The sequence below is a fragment of the Cupressus sempervirens genome, chromosome 3, assembly GCF_028749045.1.
Source record: "Cupressus sempervirens isolate cs-2001-9-10 chromosome 3, ASM2874904v1, whole genome shotgun sequence".
Lineage (NCBI taxonomy): Eukaryota > Viridiplantae > Streptophyta > Pinopsida > Cupressales > Cupressaceae > Cupressus > Cupressus sempervirens.
In genome coordinates this window covers 325,708,344-325,732,732 of record NC_143120.1, presented here as the reverse complement: position 1 = coordinate 325,732,732, position 24,389 = coordinate 325,708,344, and the positions used below count along the sequence as shown (strand labels likewise).

The 24,389-nt window shown below is 37.4% G+C and overlaps 1 pseudogene; it reads left to right on the top strand.

Annotated features, from left to right (window-relative positions):
• The window catches only part of LOC149566306 (arogenate dehydratase 2 pseudogene), a 50,719-nt pseudogene extending 43,950 nt beyond the window's left edge, over window positions 1-6,769 (top strand).
• Window positions 6,770-24,389: the final 17,620 nt, after the last annotated feature.

The following is a 24,389-nucleotide window of genomic DNA, read 5'->3' as shown; positions in this document are numbered from 1 at the left end:
ATATTCTAAACACTAGTTGTGTAAATAGTAATGCAACAATAAAAGCAGATAAGTAAAAGCATGCAAGTTCACACAAAAATGCAGACATCAAGTGATACAATGATTTTGTATGTGGAAACCTTTGATGAGAGGAGGAAAACCATGACGAGAGTAATATATCCACTAGCCTTTATAGTGTATGTAAAGGGTTTCTAGGTTAAGAGCTAAAAATGTTCCTTCTAAGAACAAATTTAGTTAGGAATGTCTATAATTTGTTAGGATTACAAAAGCCTATGAGAGCTACTTGGTTGGAGGATTTACAAATCTCTTTTCAAGAGACATCTTTTAAGAGGATTTACAACAACTTACTACTAAAACTTTCCCTATTAGAGGCTTACAAATAGATGCAATGGTAAGAAAGCAATATAAGTGAGTGATCTTTGAAGAACACTATCTCAAGCTGTGTAGATCTCCATTGCACATCCTTGAAGATGCATTGACCTTCTTCTTTACTTTGCTTTCCCTATGATCCCTTTGGCCTCACCTCTGTCTCATTGTTTGAAATAGCTTGTCTGCTGCTCCACTATCCTTTGCAAATGTATTCTTCACTAGCTTTCACTTGAAAAAATAATATTAATTCTTTTGGCAGCAACAAAACTCTTCTTCTCAACAATTGACAACAACAACAACATGACTAATGAAGTCTAAGTGCCTTTAGACACTCTACAATATTGTGACATGGTTACCCAAAACAAAATTCCACTAATTTTTAGAGTTGAAATTCATGCCAAAGCTATTCATAGAAAACTCATGACACCTACTAGTAGGGTCTAGACTGGCATCCCTCCTAGTCCACCTATGACCTATATGTAGCCTTTGTCCTTGCATCCTTTTGTTGCATTATCATATCTCCTTTTCACATCAACTTTGATTGACCTTGCATCTTGTAATGTCCATGGTGATTTATCTTAGATGATTTGTGATCAACTATCCTACATGCCTATTTTTCGGTGGTGGTCTATATTGTATTATCATATGCATGCATAATGGTTCATTCTTCTACTAGTAGTAGTGTTACCTTATAACATCTATATCTTCCTTGACCAGTTACTAATCAATGAAAACACCAATTTATAATCTTCATTCCAATGAGACTTGTAAGTCCAATAATCTCCCCTTTGGCATTGAGGGAAAAACATTTTGAACCATTCTTGTCTCTTTTGTCAAACTACCTTTCTGTCTGCATTCATCCAACTGTATCAGTAGAGAACCTTACATTGACATGTGCACTTAGTCAAATTCTTATGATTGCTTCTTTCAGATCTTCCCCTTTGGGTGTAGTTCATTGATCATACTGTTACTTTCTTCTTAGAGTCAAATTCTAGTGATTTCCTCTTTTGGATCTTCCCCTATGGGTGTATCGCCTTGATCATTCTGCCACTTACTTCTAATAGTTGAATGCTTTATGATTTTCCTCTTTGGTTCATTTACTTGTTTTATGTTCTCATCCTCCCATTCTTTGTTCTTTTCTACCTTTCTTGGTTTTCGCTTTCTTTTACTTTACTCCTCTTGTCTTGTCTAATTCTCTTCTTTTTCTCTCCCCCTTTTTTCTTATTGTTCAACTTCTGTCTACATTCTCTTCTCCATCTCTTTCCCCCCATATTCTGTACTTATTCATCCCCTTGTTCTTACCTATCTATTCTTCTTCTTCTTCAATATCCCCTTGCTTACGTTATTCATCTTCCACCTTTTCTTATTTTATTTTATTTTTCATCTCTTCTCCCACTATCTTCTTCATTTCTCCCCATTTTTTTCATCAATGAAAAATGGTTCATAGGGTGTCAAATACATCCTTGTATTGACTCTAGGTACTGGCAAGATGAGCTTCCCATGATGCATTGAGATTAGTGAAAGCAATGGTCTCAATCCTTAGGTCTTCCAAGAGATCTTCAAGTCCATCTAGTGTATTAACCAGTGCTATGGCAATTAGTGCTTCTTTATTCCTAATTTGTCTTTGTATTATACCTCTCAAGGGTTACATTATGCTTTGCACTGCTAGAAGTATAATATTATTTTCTTGTTCTACCTTGTATTGTTGAATTAAGTGCAATTGTCCCTCGGTCTTGGAAATATATTCATGCAGAATTAGTTATTATATTGAATGCAATTTACATTTAGTGAAGCTCCTTATTAGATTGTTGGATTTTTTACTCTAAGTCATGTATGAATTAACTAGGATCAATTACCTTTTATAGTACCAGTGTAGTGACCTTCAATGTCTCAATCATTTCATTTTTCACCTCTTATAGCATGGTATTTTTGAGTTCTACCAAGTTGATGAGTTTCTCCATTCTTTTTTCCTCCATCTTCTTCTCTACTAGGACCTCAACATCTCCTAGTTGCTCCTTGGTATTGTCAACTAGCACAATAATTTGACTGATCAGATCTATATCTTGACCATATACTACATCTAAGTCTAGTTCTACAATAATATCTTTGGTGATGACTAGTGTTCTTTCCCTTTGTTGTCGCTTACTCCTATCACTTAGGTTATTACATATCTTCAAGATTTTTGTATACTCCTTGAGTTCATCTAGATCCATATCTTTTATTGTTGGTTTCTTTTCATAATTGATGTTATCTAGGGTTTTCCTTTCCTTTTTTATATCTACATCCTTTAAAAATATTTCTCCTTCATCTTCAAAGCTTGAAGAGGATGATGATGATAGATATCCACCTTTTCATTTTTTCTTCTAGATTTGTTCACCTCCTTCAATTCTGGAAATACCCCTTACACTTCGCTTTCTTTTTTGTATAAGTGTTTTTTTATATGACACTTTGGATCTTGAAGATGTTGGCCCTAATGCTAATGTCTCTTCTTCTTACTGGGCTTCTTCAACTATATAATTAGATTTATTCTTCTCTTCTAACTTCCATTTTACTCGATCCATCTCTAGTGACTTGTCCTCTTACCATTCTTCTTCCTATACCAATGCATGTGTCATATAAGATGTTCTCTCTCTCTCTCTCTCTCTCTCTCTCTCTCTCTCTCTCTCTCTCTCTCTCTCTCTCTCTCTCTCTCTCTCTCTCTCCTTCACTTTTTGGAGATAATTCAAATGCTATAGTTTCCACTGTGATGGTTTCATCAATCTATTATTGATTTATAATGTCCGTTGATTTGATTCTATCCATACTTTCTTCCTCCCTTGGGGTATTAATGACTTGTTTACTTATATGTGTGACTAGTGGGGCACTATCCTTTTCTATCTAAGGACTAGGTGTGTCTTCATTTTGTCCAACATCTCATGTGCATGACTTTGGGTCAACACTTTGTTCTTTAACCCTTCTTTTTCTTTATATGTATCCTCACCTCTTGATCTTGATAATTCTTTGATGCCTCCATGTAGTTCGTTCATTTAGATGTACTCATCTATTTCACGTGCAACTTCATGCTAGTGTTTATCTTGTACACTCTCTTTAACTTCTTTGATGTGACTAGTCGATTTGTTAATCATTTTTTTGTGCATGCTAAAATTTCTCCTGTATACTTCTATACATGTCCTTTTGTCTATTCATTTCATTTTTCACTTTAGTTTGGATAATGATTCATAAAGAATCCTTCCAATATTTTGTATACTAGTGCTCCACTTTTTATAAAGTTTTTTCCTTAGCTCCTTGGGTACCAATGTATTGATGTCTTCTAGTCTTTCATCAATTGCTTTCACAACTTTAAGCGTCACCCTTTCAACTTTGTTTTTGTTCTCTTTAGAAAACTTAGAGAATCTATTCTTCCATATATCACAATAAATTTTCTTGACAATTGTATCTGTTGGGACTCAAAATTGAAGCCTTGATTTTGAGTACCATTGAGAAATTTTAATGCCCTTAAGTGCTTTTTGATGCACGTGTACCCGACTATCCTTTTGAGGTCCATGAGGTGTTTAATGTTCCTAACACCATGCATTCAGTACATCTATGTGTTTCATGAAGATAAATTGACATTTTGAGCTATTCCGTGAAGTCCCATTTTGAGCAATGTCCAATTCTGCATTTTTTCCCAAGTGTCAAACAACAACAGGAGGCTACGTTTGCAATTGAATATCTTGCACTTAGTAATGTGTCATGACTTGCTGCTTTGGGAGTGTTTAGTGTCCATACCAGAGAGTCTATGTTTCAGATTTTTAGTCATTTCAAATCCGTTTGACTAGGTTTTGAACCCCTCAAAGTTGGTCATTTACTGTTGTCATGTTGATGTGAATTGTTTTGAATTCTGGGAAGCCTTGTTTGACTTGTTATAACATTGACCCAATTGATCCAAATGAGAAAATTCCTTTTGTATGACATTTTAGGGGTTAGAGACTTTCTATGTTTCTTAAGATTATAAAAAATATGTTTGATTAGTTTTTGAATGTGATTCCAAATGCAATTTGTAACTTTTTACTAGTGTCAAGATAGGCAGATTGTTCAGTATCCCTTTTCGTGATGTCATATCTCGAAACCCATAATAGCTGAGATCAAATGGATTGTACCATTGTGTTGTACTCTAAAAATACTTTAAGTGCAACAATTTTTAGATCTTGATGAATCTGTCTACACACTTTTCCAGGTCCATTCCATTTGCAAAAATCGCTTTCCTACCAATGCTTTCAGTCTGCAAATTCTAAGTAGCCCACTTTGACCGCTTGCCATTTCCACCTCATTATTCATCATGAGCCTTAATCATAGATTTAGATTGTCCTCATGAAAATGAAATAATGCCCCAATTTTTGTTTCCCCAAGTGTCAGTTTACCCAGTTTTCAGAGCCAAATCCGAAAGAGATTTATTGTTTTCTGACATGTTTTCTTGTAGGCAATTCTAAAAGGGTAAGTTTGACATTCAATATCTTTTGACTGAGAATTCATCATGAGACGATATTTGACATGGTGTAAGTATGTGAAAAAGAGAGCCAATATTGTTGATTTCAAAACTAGGTTAGGTGTTTGGGTCAGTTTCCAAAGACAGTCAAAGGACCTCTTGACACTAAGTTGGCAAGTTGCAAAAAAGAGTTAAAAAGAGTTTTAATTGGTAGTTCAGTGATGGATTTTGATTTGGATCGGTATCAGATGACTAATGGACCAATTTGAAAGTTTAGTTGTTGAAAAATGAAAATGTTTTTAGCCAGACCCACTTTGGGGCCCGACTAATTGCATCAAACTGATTAGACATGGGGAAATGAAGATGTTTTTAAAAGATGTTGTAATTATTCTTTCCATGCTAATGTTTCTGTACATGAACATAATCATTAAGAGGTCAAGTTGACTATTTTTATATGTCATCAATATTTGGAATAAAGAAGAGGTTGTGGGAAAGCATTAATACCAGTATGAATAGTCAAAGGCTAGATTGATAGGCCACCATGATGGCATGCTTCATGACAACCTAAGCTCAACATTTTTGCATTTAGAAACCTAAAGCAAATTCATCTGACACTGGAGAAAACTTATCATGATCCTACACTTATATTGACTTATCTTCTTGGACATGCTCCTCATGACAAAACTATACTCATTTCTCAAAGGATCTTATTGCAATAGAGGCAATTCTTAAGAGGAACATGAAAGTAAGAAAGTATTTTGAAGCCTGTAATGTCATTAGGCATTATCTTCACCTCTTTCATGGGTGAGTATCAGTGAATAGCTTCGCAAAGAGGCGATGAGCTAAGACCATCTCTTTATGAGTTATGAAGTTGGTTCCCCAATACATTTATGCCACAAGATTGGTTCTTAGTGCATCTTTTAACAATAAAAAAGTGTACCAAAAAAGAAAAACCTATTCCCCATTCAAGTACAAGCTACTGTTTAAAAGAGGGCATCAAAAAGAAATAATATCCTAATTAGTGCAAATATATATCTCTTATGGACTACTACTTAAAATTGATGGATTTTGTTGTTATCCATGTGAGGCTAGTAGCCATAAATGAGACATATGTTACATACTTATTCAGCCAATACATGCAAAATAGATAACATCCAAATATGCATTTGCTAGATAACAATGCTAATAATAACAAATATTATATTTTTAAAGCATGAGCTTATCTTATTTCTTAAAAAAGTTTGTGTTATGAAAAACACTTCACTGTATAATGCCCACACCCATCCCCAAAGAATTTAGGAGAGCAACCCACAGCAAGAAGGAAGAACACCCACATGAAGATTAAAAACATTAGGGCACAGGATGAGCAGAGGTAACTCACGATAGAGGAATGGAGGCAACATTCACTATAATTATGATTTGCTTCTTTGCCATTGTTGGCATATTATGGGTGAAGTGTAGTTAGTAGTTCATCATTTCGTTTTAGCACTTGCTGTGGTGGAGAAGGAAGATCTCAAGTGTGTTCTAAGCCATCCATAGGAACTCTCTTAATGCGAGCATACACTGAGTGCTTTGGGTGTTATACATGAGGTAGTAGATGATATAATAGGTGCAACCTAGTTCATAGCTACTCATAATCTCAAAGACACAGGAGCTATAGTAAGTGCCTGAGCTACTGAGATTTATGGTCTTGATATTCTTGCAGATGGGATTCAAGATGATTCAAACAATGTTACCCGCTTTTTGATGTTGGCCAGAGAACCAATAATTCCAAGAATTGACAGGTCATTCAAGATGAGCATCATGTTCACACTTGAGGAAGGGCCTGGAGTACTATTTAAAGCACTTATAGTATTTTCTCTAAGAAATATCAATCTAACAAAGATAGAAAGTAGACCTTAGAGAAAGTGGTCGACATCCTTGGCGGCAACATGAAGGATTAGAAGACTTAAAGAATCCACAGTGAAGAGAAGAAGAGTATGTGGCCACATAGAATGCAACACGTTTTCAAAGGGAATTGGTTAAAGATGTTTTATCCCACATTCACTAGGGTATGAACGTTTATAATGTATAAATACAAATCCATTTGACAACATAGTGTCTTAAAGACACACGACTTTTGGAAGCTTGACCATGTGCATCGGCCCTAGGATCAGAGTGAAACACCAATTTTTTTTTGAATGAGCATGCAAAACGATGAAATGACATGGAATCCCAGACAATAGGATGGTGACACATGGATGATCCTATAATGGTCATTATATTGCCAAGTGAAGATGCACAATAGATAACCATAGTGACATAGTGACCTATTGAGCTGGTAGTGACATGGACTAATGATGTCACGCTAATGTGGAAAAGCTGAGATGGATAGGTGACTAGATTTGACATGGTAGAAGGTGACACATGTCACGTGGTCACTATGTCGTGATGACATGGCATGAGGCTGACTCAACATGTGACATGGCAACCTACTCAGCAAGTGACATGTGGCAATGATGTGGTGATGCCAGGCAGACCAATGAGAGGCTACCACGTGTCACCTAGTAGTTGGTGAGTGTGTAGGGTTTGACCAATTAGGTACTATCACATGGCGGCTTGGTTAAACTAGGTTTGACCTGAGATGCATGGGTAGGGCCAAAATTTGAAAAAAAAAAATGATTTTAAATTATTTTCTCTAAAAAATGCACGTACAGGGTTTTAAATTCAAAGAAGCATTTTTCTATAGTTGGAACTTTGGGATTTTTTAAATTTTTGAAAAATTTAAAAGTGCAGACTAGATTTTTATAACAGAGGGGCATGTTTTTAAAAATGTGCTTTAGGGGGTTTCCAATATGCCAATATAGTGATATTATATATTGCTAGAACCAAGAGAAGAAAAACTTTCTATTTTTGGAGTTTGTTTTTACACAAGAAGCTGTTTGTTCAAGTTATTCAAGGTTTTCTTCTAGATTCCCAACTTGCAACTATATTCAGGTGTTGAAGTTCAAAACTATTTTCTAGCATGGTAATGAGCTGAATGTGGGTAAAACATGGTAAAAATGCAATTAGGGTCAAATTTGGTCACCTTAAAATCAGTTTAAATCAAAATTTTGCCAGCATATCATGATGCATATCAGATATTTTAAAAATAGAATGGCTTTCATCATTCAGCAGAGATATTTCCAAGTTTGTTAAAGGATAATGATGAAAACTGAATTAGATCAAATGGGTAGAAAGATGAAAGAGGTTTTACATCTATAGATGGAAGTTTTCCAAGTGGACACATGTTGGACATAAAGCAGATCCGAGAATTCATTCCTCTATATCATTCTCTTTCTTTCTAATTGTAAGGGTTCCAATTTTTTAGAAAAACTACTCACTACTGTGATACCATGGTTCATTCCAATTTTTCACTGTGAAACCGCTTGGTTGCAGTTCTTGACATGTTTTCATGACTGTGATACCATTTTCTTCAGCAATTTCTCTTGTAATGAACAACAAGAAATGAGAATACAGATAGTTCTAATCTGTTAGGTAGTTTTGCATTTCAATTTCATGCATCTCATTATATGTGTTTCAAAGAAATGAATGAAAAGGCAGTAGCAAGTTAGTCTTCACTCTGATATCTTGTCTCCCGTTCATGTTGTTTGTGATCTTTTGTGTTTTGTAAAAAAAAATTATGAAGCTCAATTGCAATCTGTTGATCTATTTTGCTTATGAATCAAGGAGTTATGTAAATGTTTGATTCATCATCATAGGATTGTAGATCTCATGAAGGGATAGGTCGAGTATGAGATTCAGTGGGATGCAGATGTCTAATTCACAAAGCAGATAGATAGATCATGAACTCTTGATGTATGTCATATTTCAATGACTTTCAGGGATGCGTGTTAGGGTTTTGTGTGATTTCCCAATAGATAAGACACTAATCATTTTGAAGGATCATAGGGTTATGTTGTTCATGTCATGTTTTGCTGAAATCAACATCATTAATCAAATATTTCTCCCTTTCATGTTGAAGAACCAAAATATGATGTCCTCACTTTTATTAGCTATTCCATGTTGGAGATCCTTGCATAAGTGTTAGAAGATTTAGGCTTTCTATCTGCTTTGTTAGATTCAGGAATATGTTTAGCACTAGTACCATATAAATTGAATTTGAGGTACACCTACCTAGGTTTAGTAGAGCTTGAAGTAGGAGAAGGGTCAAGCCTTATAATTGGCCTAGTGTCTGAAAGGACATGTTAAGGATGGGACTTAGATACCCCTAGATGTGTCTTGTTCTCATTGGAGTGATTTGAAACCTATAGCATTTCAAAACACCAACAGTATCTACACTATACTTTATTGAGAGTGAGGTATATTTCCTCCTACCTTTCTTTACTATGTTTGCTACCTATAAGTTAGTCTTAGTCTCTTATGGCTCCTTCTCATGTTGTGCCATTGGTTTTCCTTTGTCCTCCACTTATGCTTAAGATTTGTGTAGGGAACCTCTTGCAAGTTCTTCCATTTCCCTATTACCCATTACTTCATCCAATGCATCCTTAGATGCCTTTGTAACTTGGCTTCTTTTTACCCTCATTGGTGTTCTCTTATCTAATGTCTTCTTTTCCCCGAGAATTTTGCCTCTCACCTCTAAGAAAGTGTTGAACCTTGACAAAATAAGGCTTCTTTGTAAAGCTAGTAGCCATTCTACATGTGGCTTTACTACTTCTTCACTCACTTCATATGAAAAATATGTTAACCAATGATTCCTTGGTTGTACTACATTAATGATGCGCTTGTATGTACTTTCTAGAAAACACATGCCATTCTTGTACTTTTCAACTATGATGGTGGGGATTCTCTTCCTTTGATCCATTTCCTTTTAGAAGTTCCAAAAATATTCCTATAAAATAGTATTACATCTTCCTTCTAATTTCCTATATAACTCTTTGATATGTATGGTAATAGGTCGATCTGTTAGAAACAGGTTATACCCAGGGGGGGGGGGCTGAATTAGTATTCTACAAAATTTTGCCCACAACTAAATATTGTCAATTACTTTATAACTTGCACATGAAAGTAAAGAAACAATGCTGAATAGTAAATATAATCATGGACATAGATAACTCATAACACCATTATTTGTTAACTAGGGAAACCTTGGCCAAGGGAAAATCTTGGTAGGGATGATACCTACTAGATGATTCACTAAACAATAGGATCCTATTAAGGATATTGACCCTATTAAGAGTCTATGAAGTACATATAGTGTCTTGAGTTCTTGTTAGGAGACTAGGCTTTGTTAGAAGTCTCAACCCTGTTAGAAGTTGGTAGAACAAACATAATGTATCTAAGAAGAGCCCACTGCCCTAACATGCAATTATACAATTTAGTTCTTTTACAAGAATAGATAAACATACAATACTTTCTATCTATTGTATTTTACACTTGTTCTAATCATACATCAGAATTCGTATCACATAAGGCTTGTAGATAGTTATCACAATAGTTCTCATGTCATATACATCTCACATATGGCATACACAACTTCATCTAACTGCACAAAATAAGATCTTTACTTATATCTTGATATTTACAAAAATCTGCTCAGTCAGCTTTCATGTCTTCACATGCTTGACATAATATAAAATAACTTATGGAATAATATCCACATAGTTGGCTCATCATAAATTAGTAATTATTTTTTAACCAAAATAATTTCTAAGTCCGTACAATCCAATTCTCTACTATGCTCTATTTTGCATTGTTAAATACCCGCACTAGTATTTCAATCATAACTTACTTTGTACTGTACATACAAATCTAGGAACTAACACACATTATCATGATATTTTCATGAAGCTTTCCTCAACTATGCATAAGATAAATCTCAATGAGTCATCCGTACACTAAACATCTATTCTTTGTGCTATTTTAAACTGTCTAACACTTAGACAATTTTCTAACTCTAAATGCATAAATGAAATGCTGAATATATGTTGCCATAAATGAAAATCATCAAGACATCTATCTAACCATATTTCCTAAAATATTCCACTTTGGAATTGATGACAACATTTGGGAAAATTGGCCAAGTCCCAAAACGGTGTCATACATAATAAAATAAACAAAACTAACTACACACAATTGTCTTCAAAACATAACAATTTTATTCATGTTTTGATGGATCATTACATTCCTTATCACTCCTTTATATTGATACACAAGTACATAAGTGTACTTTTCCTTACATATACAATACATACAACTATACAATTTTCCTTCTACATAATACTCCCCCTTTGACATCAATGGAAAAGGTGTCAAAAAATTGTATCACAAAACTTTGTTACCATCTGTTGATCTACTAGTCATTCTGGAAATGCAATCTACAAAATCCTGTTTCATCTTGTGAAAGTCCTTCTTCTCGTTCACTTTGACTATATCAGATATATCAATGAGTGTTCAAAGTGCATAAGATGCCACTTCAACTGTGCTCAAGTCAGTATAGGAAAACTTGTCATAGGATTGTGTTAGCTACAAGACACTCCCCCAAATCCCTCTGCAAAATGAAAAATTTGGATAATAAGTCTTCTCTGAGAATAGAAAATCTCCTTAATAGCTTTTCCTTGTCATACTCAATTCTTATGATAGCATTGTGGATCTTTTCTATCTTAGTTTCAAAATCTTCAATTCTGGCCTCTAGTTGCTATAATCTTCTAGTGAGTACATGAATCTCACTCATTGGGCCTTTGATCTTGTTATCAAAATCTGATAGGTAACTATATGAAATTAGGCATTGTCCATACAACTTATTACCTTCATCTATGCTCCTCCTCAAATCTACAAACATCTAGATGGTTATCAGATCATTTATGACATTTGAGTATACTTTATGAAATAGTGATGCATCATGCTTCATCGATGATTGCACTGAAGCTATTTCTGCTAGAGTTGTGAATTCCCCATAAAAGGTCTTTACCAACTCTTTTTCCTTTACTTACAAGTGTAGATTGACTATGGTTGTGGTAACTGTCTTCTACATTTGATACAAGACTTCAGCTAGAGTCTTCTCCAAAGACTTCAAAATTTTTTTTTCTTAAATAGCTTTCTTAAAGTGTTCATCAGCCTTTTCTAATCTTCATCTTTTGATAAAATTGATACTATTTCTAGTGCTCAAGCTATTGTTACTACTAAAGTTACCATAGGCATATGTACAATTGCCTTTTTTTTCTCTTCCTCAACTTTGTTCCTTCTTTAGCTTCTTTTCTTGCATCTTCTTCTTTCTTCTTCTTTTCATCTTCTTCTTTCTTTTTCTATTCTTCCTCTTCTCTCTTCCTTTTTTCTTCTTTTTATCTACTTTAAATTTCTTTTCTTCTTCTTCATCATCATCAGAGCTAGTGTATGCAGTGATATTGCCAACAATGAATTGGCCAAATGTTTCAAAATGATTTTCCTTTGTGTCTATACTTATGTGTGCACTATCCTCTCACATGGATTCAATATGCATAAAAATGTGAGATGGTGATAGTGCCTGCTGTGTCTCCTCTACTTCTTCCTCTTCCCTTGAATTGTACATACACTGGGCTATCAAACTTTGACTGCACACTCACCTTTGGTGCTATAGTCATATACTTTACAAATGCCTCTTCTATTTCTTTCCTTACATCCTCATAATTGCCTCCCATAAGAAGAATTTATCTTCTTTTGTTCCTCAACAAGTGATTAATACCCTTCAAAATTCTAAGCCCTCCTTGGATTCAACATCACAAAGTTTATTTATTGATGTGATCCTCATACTTAGATCCTCTTCTAACACTCTCTTCTTCCTATTAATTAACTTATTGTATAGGTGTTCAAGTATTTTATTCTATATATTCTCAAACTTCTTGTTCCTCAAAATCATATTCCTTATATCTATCCATATTTATATACATATTGTAATACTTATTAAATTGTACAAAATTATCATCATTAATTATCTGCATGCTCAGATTCTCTACCTTGGGTTTCCAAGCTCTTTTTTCGGTTGTTGTTCTAGCTTCTTGTGCATCTTTTTCAACAGGTTTATCTCTTGCTTCATCCTCAGAACTCTTTGAACTTCTCACTTGTATTGAATTTCTCCTTCTTCTTGGTCTATTGGTGGTCTACTTGACCCTTTTCTTGGCTGATGGTGTAGGTTCTTGTTTTACCCTTACCAATCTCTCAAAATTTCTCTGCGCAACAAGTGCTTCCACCTCTAATGCCTCTTAGGTTGTTCATTCCTTGTTCTGATTGGTTGCACTTGTGGTACAACTGCATAAGGTGAAATAGGGACTTATGCACAAGGTTGTGCTACTATCACTCCTTCTGAAGGTCCTTCAACAACATTGGGAGTTGCTGCCAATACTTCAGTCTATCCACTGACTTTCATCTCCAGTGCAATGCCTTTTATCTTATAAAAATCTTTTCTAGTCATTTTTGATTCCTTAAAGATGGAATCTATCTGATTTTCTTCCTTTTGCTTGCTTTCTTTTCTATGTAGTTCAGATTGAACTATTCTTATTTTGTCCTCAAATGTTCCCCATCTAGGGCACTCTGTGTCCTTCTCAGATTCAAGTATAATTTATGCATACCCTTCTATGAGCTCTACACTCATCTCATATCCCATATTCTCTATAAATTTCACTTTGGGTACTATAGCTTCCATATAGGTGATGTCTATTTCCACCATAAAGCATAACTCTTCCTTGTACTTCTCTACCATAGAGGGAGGTATTCTATACCTCTATTTCATTTCAGACTGGAAACTCTTCATCATCCTATCAATGTCATTATCTTTGACATTTTCTGGCTTTGATCTAGAGCATTGTGTCACCAATTTCATTAACCACTCACTGTTATCCCAATTTATCAATCCAAGAAACTTCCTTGAAGCATAGAAGAATAAATGAGTCAATAAGGGCTCAAATCTGAAAACCACACTCTTTGACTTCTTCAACTTTGCAATATTATCTAATAATTGCAATAGGATAATCTCACATAGATTAACTTTTCTACCTTGCACTGTCATTACATAAGCTAAATGCAAAAATTTCTCTGGTACAGAGTTAGCCATTGATCCGTGGTTAAACTTGTACCCTAATATCTTACTTAGAGTTTCACTCCTTCATCTTGAATGGAATCAATCTTCATGTTCCTTCCATCAAACTTACTATTTAGGTTTGTATTAACCATCATCATGAAATTCTTCTCATTAACATGATTACAACATTCATTACTTAATCCTATGACCTTATGAATTAGGTCATTATCAATGACAATCTACTTCACCTAACCAAAACATATCATCGTGTACCCTACTCAAAATGATTAAGGTCCAATCATGATTGTCAAACTCTGTATAAAACATATACTTCACTAGATTCTGTAGAACAAGAATTTGTATGCAAAGAACATTAACAAATAAAGTAAACATTCACAAACCAAAAACTAAATTCACATATATGCTTAGACAAAGGAAGAAAACAAGAAGTGCAAACCTCACAAGAAAAAGCACTCCATGCTTTCTTGATTCTGTAGATGTGTCCTTTTTCTATGGATGTATGCTCAAGATGCTCAAAAGCTGCTTCAATGGAGATGGGTAATGACAAATTGGTAGCTTTGTGAGCTCTCAATTTGGCATTATAAGGGTATCGTTGATGGCTTTGGTTCTCAAAATAGCATGGTAACTTTAGCTCAAAGATTGTTGATGAAATGGCTTGGGATGGGATTCAATTTATAGGCTAAGGGGTAGAGAGATGGAGGGCTTAGATGCAAGGATGGATGAAGGCTTAAGGAGGGCTAAGATGCACTCAAAGGGGAGCACATGGATTGTGCTTGTTTAGCACCAATGGGAAGGTGACACTTGTCACAAGGAGGATGAGTGTAAGAGGTTAGGGTAAAGGGTTGGTTAAAGGCATGATGAGTGGGGTTGAGTATGTAAGAGGGATGTAAGAGGAATGAGTGTGGAAGAGGGAAGAGTGTGGAAGATGGGTGTAAGAGTCATGAGTGGGCTTGTAAGAGTCTTTATGTTTTGTAAGAGCACTCATGACTTAGTGGTTGGGTTTTTTGAGGGGAGACTTTGGTTTGGATTAGGAAAGTCTTAAACTTGTTTAAGGAATGTGACAACATTAGGGGGTGGATTAGGCTTGGGTTTAGGATTAGATTAGGGATGTTAGAGATGTGCAAGTGGATGGCCTTAATGAGGGTGGGTGAGTTAGTGGCTAAGCTTGGTTAGTATGGGTGGATGGGGTGGATTAGGCTAAATGGAGGATTAGAGATAGGTTAGGGGTTTTTGAATTTGAGGATTTCATTTATCAAATAGATTTATTTAATAAATGGGGATTTTTGGAATTAGACAGAAGAATAGGATTTAATTGATAAATAATAGGTTATTTTATTTATCAATTAGGACTATAGATGATTAATTAAATTAATCAGCTAGGGGATGGCAAAGGATTAATTAAATAGGAATTTAACTAATGATGCCTTTAGAGATAACTAAATAGGATTACTAAAGCGATGTAATCAAATTTAGGTGTCTACATTTTGCCCCTCTTTGACATAGTGTTGAGACAACACTATTTCAAAGAAGTTCGAATGAAGACGACGCGAGGAAGATGTTTTAGCAATGAGGTTGCCCCAGTCTCAGATAAGAAGAGGAGAGACTAGACTTAGATGATGCCCCCTCAAGAAGGCGGCGGGGAGAGAAATGAGGCTCGACGACTTCTTGAAAAGTACAAGAAATTGAGATGAGCTAAGACACAGGTTGGCAAAGAGAAGGGGTTGAATTAGCTCAAACTCTCACTACAAGAGAATGATAAAGGGAAATCAGAGGCACAAAAGTAAAGCAAGCTTAAGACTTTCCATGATTGGGGGGGGGGGATGGAGGAGCGGAGTGCTCTAAAAGGAATCCATAGTAGGGAGATGGCTGATGGGATGGCAAAAGCTGATGCAACAGGATTTCAAAGAGTCAGACTGGCGGAAGATGGGTTTCGGAGATCCCTAGGACTAGGATTGTGGATCTCGAAGGATGAGGCTTGGTGGATTGATTTGATTGGTGGATCCCTAAGACTAGGATTGTGGATCCCTAAAGCTAAGTGTGAGGAGTGATTCAAAGAGATACTGATGCATAAGCTGGGGTAGGAGCGACAGATGTAGGATATGGATGGGGGATAATGGAGATGAAGGGAATCCATTGAAGCTTTTTGAGTGGGGGGATACTTCAAAGAGAAGTACCACCATGTAGTTGAGCACTAGATTTGCTATAGGACTGTTGGTTAATTGCCAAGGTTATCAAGAACATCAAGGCCTTTTCACCAACCGTCTAGAGGACTCACGAACTGACTCGAAACAAACACGCAAGGATTGCCCTAGTATCACACATCAATCTCAGAGGAAGCAGTGTGGAAACGACACTAGGTAACCCACAAGCAGAAAAAGAAAACAAGCAAAAGACCCAATCAAGACCTTACGCTCTAATTGCCCCATTCGCAGCATACCATGATATGGAAGATCACGACAACCTTGAGGAGGGAACAAGGAGATTGCTTGGAAAAGATATTTTAAGACCCAAAAGGGAAGATCCCAAATCAAAAGAAAGAGAAAATCCAAAAGAGAACTATTTGCCAATGAGATGGGTAGGACGAGGTACTAACGGACCAAGATCAGACATGAGGAAAGCTATATCCTGCAAGGATCTATCAGAGAGCACTTAAGCTGATGGATCTGGATGAGTGATGCGTCTAGCAAGCTGAACTAAGAAGGATAAAACTTTGGTGACAGGAGATCTAGCTAAAGGATGCATTGGAATATCTAACCAAGGTGTGCGATGTGTGCAAGATGTTGACCAAGGATGAAGTAACACGAAAGCTGGATAGATACAATGATACTAAGCTAAAGAGGATCTACAAGCTGACAGACCAAGATATGTTACAAATGTACAAGTTTGTTCATGTTTTGTTTTTTTGTGAGATGGAAATGTTTGTGAAGGATGGGATGTCTATAACAGTTGATAGGTGGATAGGTAGATGGTTTGTGAAAAGCTTAAGGAAAATGGGATTTTGTGTGTGCATGTGATAGGATACAGGCTAGGATACAAGATTATTTACAAGCTGGAATATGGTACAAGCTTTGGACAAGATTCGGATATATACAAGGTATGGTACAAGATTTACAAGGTATAATACAAGCTTTGGTACAAGATTTACAAGCTGTACAGGAGGTATTGACAAGCTCCATCAGATTTTGGATATTTGATTGGAACACCAAGGGAACAAGTAGGTGTTTTATGGGATGGTGGGTGGATGGATGAGGGATAGGATAGTGATAGATAATGGATTAGTCTTTAGCACACAAGGCGCCTGAATTACCAGGTTTTCACGAAGGTACCTATCCAAGGCGCTTGAATTGCCAAGTTTTCACTATTGGACGCTTATTTCTCTTTACTATTTTTTTGTATTTTTCAAAAGCTGGGTATACCAAAGATCTTCAAGCATAGAAATTCTTGAGATGAATGATGTTAGTGGGATCATTCAAGAGTTCTCCTTCTGGTGTAGATAATTGATAGGCTCCGGAGCCAAAGGAGGCAGTAACCACATAGGGACCAAGCCATGTAGGTTCAAACTTGCCTTTCTTTTCTCGATCTGCTTGGACTTTCATATTTTCTTTGAGGACCATATCACCTGACTGAAAGTGTCGTGGGAGCACCTTCTTGTTGAAATTCCTTTTGAGACGAGTTTGGTAGACTGTGAGATGGTCATAGGCTTGTTGTCTCTTCTCGTCTAAGAGATCTAGCTGGGTGAGTCGAGCTACTCTGTATTCTTCATCTGAGATTTGCCCTCACAAAGATATGCATAGTGAGGGAAGTTCAACTTCTATAGGTAATACCGCTTCGGCACCATAGACTAGGGAGTATGGAGTTGTGCCTGTGGATGTACGGAAGGAAGTTTGATAGGCCCATAAAGCCGGATTTATTTGAAGGTGCCAATCACGACTGGAATCATTGACAACTTTCTTTAGGATTTTCAGGAGGGTTTTGTTAGTTGCCTCTGCCTGGCCGTTACCTTGTGGGAAATATGGGCTAGAAAAGCGGTGATGGATGCGGAGGGAAGTGCATAATTCTTCCATGTTGAGATTTTCAAAGTTACCTCCGTGGTCAGTGAAGATGGTGGATGGGATGCCGAAGTGGCAAACAATGTGGTACAAGATGAACTTGGAGACTTGAACTCCTGTAGCTGAGACTAGGGGGACTGCTTCCACCCACTTAGTGAAATAGTCTGTAGCTATTATTATCCATTTATGTCCATCAGATGAGAGAGGGGTGATAGTTCCAACTAGATCAAGGCCCCAACAAGCGAAAGGCCAAGGTGGTGCAATAGGCTGTAGATCTTGTGCTGGAGCGTGCACAAGATTTGCATGCTGCTGACATGGGAGACACTTTCTGAAAAAGTCACAAGAGTCTTCTTCAATGGTAGGCCAATAGTAGCCTGCTCTAAGGATTTGTCATGCTAGGACAATACCACTCATGTGGGCACTGCAAAGTCTGGAATGTACTTCTTTTAATGCCATCGCTGCCTCATTTTCATCTAAACATCGAGAGAGAGTATCGTGATAACCCCGACGATATAGGGTATTGGATATGATAATATAGCGGGATGATTTTTGAATAAGGTTCTGGCATTGGGTGCATGTGAGGTGAGGGGATATGATACCATCGTTAAGGTAAGCGTGAATTTCATGGTACCAAGGGGATTGGGGACCAACCAAGATACAAACATGGCTTGAATCCTCATTCGCATAAGCGGGTGTGAGGAGCTGCTCAACTAAAAATTCATACTGTGTAGCATCTTGGGGAATTTCCAAGAGCGAGCCGATAGTGGCCATGGCATCTGTTGCCTTATTCTGCATTCGAGGCACTTGTGTAAACTGAAGCTTCGTAAAATGTTGGGTCAGCTGATCAACTAGCTCTTTGTAGGGTAATAGCTTTTCATCTTTGGTTTGATATTCATTTAAGACTTGTTTGATGATGAGTTGGGAATCACCAAAGACTTGTAACTCAGTGATATTCCATTCTGCAACTATCTTTAATCCTGCTACAAGAGCTTCATATTCTGCTATATTGTTGGTGCTAGGGAATTGTAGCTTGAAGGCTTTTGGAATGTAATCTCCTTGAGGTGTAACTAATAATATTCCTGCCCCTGATCCATGAGAGGTGTATGAGCCATCAAAATAAAGCTTCCATGGGGGCTATTCTTCAATTAGGCAGATATGCTCGTCTGGGAATTCTGTGAGAAAAGGATATGCATCTACTAGAGGTGCATCAGCTAGGTGATCTGCTATAGCTTGCCCTTTGATTGCCTTTCTGTCCACATACTGGATGTCAAACTCACTTAGTAGCATAACCCATTTTGCTAGCCGACCTGTGAGTGCTATTCTAGAGAGCATATACTTGAGAGGATCAATCTTAGAGACTAGTTGGATGGTATGACTTAGCATGTAGTGGCGAAGCTTTTGAGTTGAGAAAACAACTGCCAAACAAGCTTTTTCCATAGGAGTGTAATTGAGTTCATAACCAACTAGGGTTCTACTGATATAGTAGATGGCTCTCTCTCTGCTATAATCATCATGTTGTGCTAGAAGTGCCCCTAGAGCAGTAGGTGTTGCTAATATATACAAGATCAAGGGACGACCAGGAACTGGTGGAACCAAGATAGGGGGATTGGTGAGGTACTGCTTGAGCTGATCGAAGCTGCTCTGACATAAAAGATCCCACTTGAAGTTCTCATTCTTCTTTAGCAAGTTTGAAAATGGTGTACACTTATCTGCAAGTTGGGAGATGAAGCGCCAGACAGATTGAAGTTTTCCCTGAAGAGAGCGAAGCTGTCGCAGTGTCTGGGGAGGAGGCATGTTTAAGATAGCCTTGACCTTTTTGGGGTCGATCTCTATACCTCGTTTAGAAACTATGAAGCCTAGAAGCTTGCCAGATGTGACCCCAAAGACACACTTCTTGAGATTTAGCATGAGATGATATTGGGCCAACGTATCAAAGACTTTTTCCAGGTCAGCAAGATGATCCATGAAGGTGTGAGATTTGACTACGATATCGTCCACATAATCTTCCAAAATGCTATGGATAAGATCATGGAAAATGGTTGTCATAGCTCTTTGATAGGTAGCCCTAGCATTCTTTAGGCCAAAAGGCATCATGGTGTAGCAAAAGGTTCCCCAAGGGGTAGTGAATGCTGTCTTATGCTGGTCCTCTTCTGCAATCTTGATCTGATTATACCCAGAAAATCCATCCATAAGGGACAGAATTTCATGTCCAGCTGTAAGATCTACAATCATATCTATGTTGGGCAAGGGAAAATCATCCTTTGGACAAGCTTTGTTAAGATCTCTAAAATCAGTGTAGATTCTGATGTCACCGGAAGGCTTAGTGACAGGGAGCATGTTGGAGATCCATTCTGAGTAGTCGATAGGTCAGATAACCTTAGCAGCTAACATTCTCTCTAGTTCAGCTTTGACTAGTAATGCCACCTTGGGGTGCATTTTTCTAAGCTTTTGTCTGACGGGCTTGATCTTTGGATCAACTGCAAGATGATGAACTACAAGCTTTGGATCAAGTCCTGGCATGTCCTGATATGACCATACAAATCGGCCAATGTTCTCTCGTAAAACCTCAAAGAGGAGGTCAGCTTGGTCTTGTGATAGGGATGCAGCAATGTGAACAATTCTAGGGATCTCTGAAGAACCAATGTTGACTTCTCTAGTATCCTCTATTAGAATAGAAGACAGCTCTGGTCGATTATCTTGAGGAGGCAATACTAAATCCTCATGTTCTGCTTGTGGCTCTGGATTTTCTTGCTGAGGGGTTCTCTTCGCTGCCTTAGCTAGTCCCAAATTTACCTTAGTTCTAGTTTTGGGTGTATCGAAACTAGGTTGGGGATTTTCTCCAAAATACCCCTTGGGATCTAGCTTGTAGATGTAGGCAGAATCTGGCTTTGTCTTCTTATGAGGAGTTTCAGCTCCCATGAATCTTAGAAGTGCTTCCTCTGATGCGAACTCATCAATATGTATGACACTTGGTTGGTCCCAATCTATGAGTTGTGGATGAGCAAGTGGTAGGTCAATGAGATGGATGGATAGTTCTCGGAGAACAGAGTCTCCTAGGAAGATTTGGTCTGGGATATCGTCATAGGCTCTCTTTTCAACTTCCTCAGGAATGTCTTCGATTTCGACAAGGTCGCAGTGGATGTTCGAAAAAGCATGACTGTTCTCGTTGGTGCCCCCAATTGTAAAACTTTAACCTCTAAAAACTTTTAATTGAGATCAATCACGTGCATCTAACATCTCTAATAAACATGAAAGTAAAGACATGCATGGAAATAGATAACACAAGATTTGGTCACCTAGAAACCCTCCGAAATAAGAAGGTAAAACTGGGATGGGGAGGACACCCACAAATTATCACTGCAGCAATATGTAATTGTTTAAGGTTACAAAAATTGACCACTTCCAATGGTCTGCCCTATGAAAGGCTTGCGCTGTTAAAGGCCTATTAAAAGTGACCTAGTTAAAGGATTTACAAACATTCACTTGGAATGTCACCTTGTTAAAGGATTTACAATCCTATTAAGGATCTACAATATGGTTGTTTAACCAATCTATCATCATAGGATTTTCATTCTCCTAATACAATGATTAGAAAATATAGTAGAATGTCTTGATTTGATGACTTAAAACCTTCAATTGCTGATTCTAGATCCTTGTTCTACTCAATCTGATCCGATCCTTCCTGATTTAATAACTCTCTATTCATTGTGCTGATGCACGATTTTGATCAACTTGATTCTATAGTGCTGCTCTTCCTCTAAGTCCTTACAACCCTTTTTGCTTCCTTCAACACTTCACTAGCATTCTTTCATGCATTCCCACACAACCTCTTTTCCATACTACTTCTCAACTCTCTCACTCAATTATAGGGTATCAACCTCCTTTTAAAGGCTTTGAGACTTAGGGTTCGGTATGAATCTACAATCGATATTGTTGGTGTAAATTAGTACTTTACTAATTACACTTACTTAAGTTTACTTAGGTTAATGCATTAGTTAATTACTTTGCATTATTTTATTATTTTTATTATGAGACACTTAGGATTTTGTGCCACCTTGTGATTTGTCATGTTGACAACATAGGAGTCTGCACCTTTATTTGAGCACATGGTGTCTACAACACTATTTTGCTTGTTCCACTCTTCTAGGCTTATCCTCTCATCACCACACTTACTTCCGTGCTTAATGGAGGATAATCCATATCTGGTGGACATGTGCTTGGTTGTGTGACACTTCATGGTGCTAACTTCTATGCATTCTAGAAGTTCTCTTGTAGCCTTTATAATCAGACACTCCTAGTGTATTATCATCACATTCTGAACAGAGCAATGTATTTGGACATACTCTGATTAATTGATCATATCCTTCTTTGGTCTACTGTGTGCTTGTGTTTGAGTTCTTGGTTCTTGGGTGAATTTTTCCCTTAAGAAAATTCTTACATGGTATCAGAGCTTGGAGACTTTCTCATCACATAGCCTTTCGAGACCGCTTGCATGCTTCATTAGCTCAGCCTGAATCCGAAGTGCCATAGAAATTGGGAGCGTTCAGCATCAGATCTGACCTCTCCATTGCATTCGAAACACTGAATCGGTGAAAATCGACTATAAGCAAGCCTACGTTGGCTCAAAGTCGACTGTGAGGCAAATTTTTTTTAACAAATCGAAACTCGAAGGCCCGATTTGCAGTATGAGTATGGTTATTTTTCTCAGATCTAATTAATTTATTTTCGGATCTGCATTTAGTCTCTCTGTAATTTTCGTTCGTCATTTTTTTGTGAGAATTTTTAGAATTATTTCTGGTTATTTTCGGATTTAAATCAGGCAGAGAATTTTTTTTTCCCGAACCGGGCAGTGACACCCCGGCTCGGTATATTATTTGGGCGAAAGTATTTTATTATTTCGCAGGTTATTTGATTACTCTGCGAGTTCACAAATATGGTGTGAACTTGAATACAACTCAGCAACATACCCTAGCCGGCCTGCGCATCCCAGTCAGGCGATTACCTACCAGCGGCACATTATCCACGGGCATCGGCGACAACTCGCTTTGTTTATAAGCCGCAGACTGTCCATTTTATACAGTCCGTAGCCTCCGGCTCTGCCCAATGTGGGATTAAGTTCCCCCCCTCCGGCATTGTCTTCTTGAATCTCTGGCATGCTATCCACACCCTGGCGCTTTGTGACCTGCTCCCGAATCTGTCGGTGCCATGCGTCATCGTAGGCAATTGTAGCGACTTGCAATCAATCTTCGATGAACACGTGGAGCCCCAGACACGCAAGCTAATCCCACTCAGCTTTGAGACGCAGCACTGAACAGACTGCCACATCACCCATGGAACCGGCAGTACCACATCAATTTTACAGCTTGCCACCTACGTTTCGTATAGTACGGACTCCACGTCAGCTAGGGCACTAATTTTTGCTGACGTCATCTTTTTACCTAGTTAAATTTGATGCCCATCTGAATGTCATTCCCAGACATTATTCAACTGCATTGATGACTATTTGACTATGAAATTTAACTTCTCAGTTGCTGCTCTAGACCCCTCTCCATCTTGCTTTTCAGTTTGGTAGCCTGACTTTGCGAGGTCATAACTTGGGCATCCGACCTCCGATTTAGGTGTAATTTTTTTTGAAATCAGGTAGAATTTCCTGAATTTTCCATTGGTGGTGTTGTTTTCTGGTTTTGGTGCACAGATTTTGTAGAATTTGCATTTTTTGGCGACTGTACCTGCATAATCTTGCCTTTTGCAACTTCAGAAGCTCCGTACGGGCACATTTGATCACCTTTTCAGGTTCTATTTTTTTTGAAAGTGCATTTTTTTTTGTCTACTTTCTAGATCTAAAGTCAGATTCTAGGGTTGTGTGGACAAATTTCTCACTTTCAGAATTAGGCCTTCTTTGGCATTGTAATGCTTTCATTATTTTCAAAATTCTTGTAAAAGTAAGCTACAGTGCTTAAGTGACAGATTTCAGCCTCATAAGGCAGTTGTAAAAGCCAAATCAGAAAGTCCACTTTGGTCATTTTGACAAGTGGCTCATTGTACACACACTACTTATAAAGTGCCAACAGCATCTCTTTTGGGGGGGTCTTTTGATTGAGTGAACAGGGGGGGTGTGTACAGTGTTCTTGTGTCTCTATTTTGTGCTCTTTCATTTCTGCATCATGGGTTTTAAATGTCCTCCTCTAACTTCACGCAACTATTCTACTTGGAAAGATATTGCACGGGGTAGATTAATAGAAAAAGGATATAGTTTATATGTTTATGGTACAATCAATAAACCTACTGATGCTAGAGAACTCATTAATTGGCAAATTCAAGACCAACAAGCTTTAGGTGTTATCAGGAGTTGTGTACATAGCGATCTTCTCTTCCACATTAAAAATTCTTCAGAATCTAAGGAAGCTTGGGAAAAACTTGAACAGTTGTATGGTAAAGTGGATGAAGAAAAGGG